A 3,644-nucleotide genomic window follows, 5' to 3' on the forward strand; every position below is an offset into this window, starting at 1 on the left:
TCCATCTCAGGGTAAGAAGGCTGTTTTCAGGGACTTTGTCTCTATACTTTTAGATTCGTGGACTTTTGAGAGAGTGTGTGTGTGTGTGTGTGTGTGTGTGTGTGTGTGTGTGTGTGTGTGTGTGTGTGTGTGTGTGTGTGTGTGTGTGTGTGTGTGTGTGTATGCGTGACTTCTGCCGCCTCTCTGACCACGGAGCGTCAAGGAGAGCCGAGTATTGATAAAGGAGTGGCTTGAAAGAAGACCAGACAATTGCGTGCATGAGGGCGACAGGTGGAGGTGGACAGGTGCTTCACACGTGTTGGGCTGACGGCTCCCTCGTGTGTCAATGTTAGGGTTTTACTTACTCCTCTAACAGACAAACAGACACACATACACAGAGATAACATTTCTCCTGACGAAGGGAAAGAAGGAAGGCTGGAAGGAGGAAAAAAGAGTAGGAGTGGATGGCGGGTTAGGAGCAGAAGTAGGAGTAGCTAAAGGAGGCGGAGTAAGAGCAGGAGGAGGAGGTGGGGTAGGAGTAGAAGTAGGAGTAGGAAGAGCAGAAGAATAGGATTACGAGTAGGAGTAGGAGAAGGAGGAAGAAGAAGTAGGAGTAGGAGAAGGAGGAAAAAGAAATAGGAGTAGGAAAAGGAGGAAGAAGGTGGGGTAGGACTAGGAGGAGTAGGAGGAGTAGGAGAAAAAGGAGAAGGAGAAGAAGGAGAAGGGGAAGGAGTAGGAGGCGGAGTAGGAGAAAGAGAAAGATGAAAAAGAACAACAACAACAACAACAACAACAACAACAACAACAACAGCATCAAATAGAAGTAGGAGGCGAAGAGCAGAGGTAGGACTAAGAGTATAGGTGTAGGAGGAGGAGGAGGAGGAAGGAGGAAGAAGGAGACGGAGAAGGAGCAGGAGAAGGAGGAAGAGTAGGAGTATAGGAGGCGGGGTGGTCCCAATTACCCCTATATGTCCGTCACGCCCTGGGCTCTACTCATTTCCCCATTTATTACAATTACTGACGCCGAGGTGCTGAAGGAGGGAAGGGAAGAGCGGTTAGGAGAGGTGAGGTTAGGAAGGGAAGAAGAATTGCGAAGGTGGAAGGAGCTTGTGTGATGTTGTGAAAGGTTACGTTAGGTTAGGTTAGGAATGGGGGAGTTTGTGAAGTAAGGTTGGGTTAGGTTAGGTTAGGAATGGGGGAGTTTGTGAAGTAAGGTTGGGTTAGGTTAGGTTAAGGATTGGGGAGTTTGTGAAGTAAGGTTGGGGGTTTAAGTGACGGGGAATGCAGTGAAGGGTAGGTACGATGTGGATGGATGGCTGGATGGATGGATGAGATGGGGAGGAGGGGAGGTGTGGGGTGAAAAGGGAGTAAAGATAGAAAGAAGGGATGTATGGAAGAGAAGAGAGAGAGAGAGAGAGAGAGAGAGAGAGAGAGAGAGAGAGAGAGAGAGAGAGAGAGAGAGAGAGAGAGAGAGAGAGAGAGAGAGAGAGGTGGATAAGGGATAACTCCTGTCCATGGAAGAAACCTGCGATGCCCCCCGGAATGCAGGTTAAGTAAGGTCAACCCACACCCCGGGAGGTCGACGGAGGAGGAGGAGGAGGAGGAAGAGGAAGAAGAGGAGAGGAGGAGGAGGAGGAGGAGGAGGAGGAGGAGATGGTAGGGATGCTGGTTCACTGGGGGAGAGACACTGACGGGGAGGGGAGGCTGTGGGGAGGAGGATGGGGAGGGAACGCTTATGGTGAAGGGGAGAACATGTCAGTGGTAAAGGTTTGGTGGTGGTGGTGGTGGTGGTGGTGGTGGTGGTGGTGGTGGTGGTGGTGGTGGTGGTAGTGGAGTGGTAGTGCTTATTATATTGAGAGAGAGAGAGAGAGAGAGAGAGAGAGAGAGAGAGAGAGAGAGAGAGAGAGAGAGAGAGAGAGAGAGAGAGAGAGAGAGAGAGAGAGAGAGAGAGAGAGAGAGAGAGAGAGAGAGAGAGAGAGAGAGAAAAACGAAAAACGAGAAACAAGAGAGAACAAGAGAGAGAACGACAAAGAAAAAAATAAAAAATCGACAAAAAAAAAAGAGAGAGAGAGAAGAGAAGTAGAAGTATTAACAGTAAAGAAAGACACACAATCCTCCTCCTCCTCCTCCTCCTCCTCCTTCAAAGATAACAAAGATAAGGCTACTCTGTCACCTCTACCACGTGTCACTGCTCACTCCTTATCACAAACACCATAAAACGTACTGAGGACACACCGCCGACCCGCCGCGAGACGAAACTTTCAATATACTCACCGCGAAATATGTTTAATAAATCCAGCAAGTAAAGTGGTTTGGGGGAAGTTGGCCCAGTGTTTTTTTTTTTGGGGGCGAGGGTTATTTGGGGGGGGAGGGAAGGGGTTGTTTGTTGTGTGTCGGGGGGGAGGGAGTGGATGTTTGAGAAGTGTGGAGTACGATGCTGGGGAGTTTTGTGGTGTTTGATACTGTTTAGGAGTGTGTGGGAGTGTTTTCGGAGTGTTTTGGGAGTGTTTGGGAGTTTTTGTGAGTGTTTGGAGGTGTTTGTGAGTGTTTGAGACTGTTTAGAGAATGTGTGGGAGTGTTTTGGGAGTGTTTGGGAATGTGTGAGAGTGTTTGGGAGTGTGTGAGTGTTTTGAAGTGTTTGAGAATGTTTAGGGATGTGTGGGAGTGTTTTGGGAGTGTTTGGAGGTGTTTGTGAGTGTTTGTGAGTATTTGGAGGTGTTTGTGAGTGTTTGTGACTGTTTAGAAGTGTGTAGGAATGTTTTGGGAGTATTTAGGAATGTGTGGGAGTGTTTGGGATTGTTTGGGAGTGTTTTTGGAGTATTTCGAGGTGTTTGGGAGTGATTGGGAGTATTTAGGAATGTGTGGGAGTGTTTTTGGAGTATTTGGAGGTGTTTGGGAGTATTTAGGAGTGTGTGGGAGTGTTTGGGTATTTGGAGATGTTTTGGAGTAATTGAGAATGTTTGGTAGTGTTTATGACTGTTTTGTGAATGTATGGGTGTTTGTGAGTATTTGTGAGTGTTTGAGAGTGTGTGGGAGTGGGTGGGAGTGTTTGAGAGTGTTTGGAAGTTTGTGGGAGGGTGTGGGAGTGTTTTGGAAGTTTTTGTGAGTGTTTGGGAGTGTTTGTGAGTGTTTGGAGTGTTTTGGGAGTGTGTGTGTGTGTGGTGAATAAGGTGAATAAGAATGTAAGGTGTAAGTGAATTAGGGATAGAAAGGAGGAGGAGGAGGAGGAGGAGGAGGAGGAGGAGGAGGAGGAGGAGGAGGAGGAGGAGGAGGAGGAGGAGGAGGAGGAGGAGGAGGAGGAGGAGGAGGAGGAGGAGGAGGAGAAGGAGGTACAAAAACTGAGAAGTGGAGGTGTGACTAAAGGTTCTGATGTGTGTGTGTGTGTGTGTGTGTGTGTGTGTGTGTGTGTGTGTGTGTGTGTGTGTGTGTGTGAGAGAGAGAGAGAGAGAGAGAGAGAGAGAGAGAGAGAGAGAGAGAGAGAGAGAGAGAGAGAGAGAGAGAGAGACGGGAGGCTAATGGCGTATTGTTTACATGTGGTGACACGTGGTGACTTTGTGCCTCTCCACCACCACCACCACCACCACCACCACCCGACCTGTGTGTTTGTCCTGGTGGTGGTGGTGGTGGTGGTGGTGGTGGTGGTGGTGGCTGTAGTGGTTGTAATT

Source organism: Portunus trituberculatus, chromosome 13, assembly GCF_017591435.1.
Source record: "Portunus trituberculatus isolate SZX2019 chromosome 13, ASM1759143v1, whole genome shotgun sequence".
In the NCBI taxonomy this organism is placed as follows: Eukaryota; Metazoa; Arthropoda; class Malacostraca; order Decapoda; family Portunidae; genus Portunus; species Portunus trituberculatus.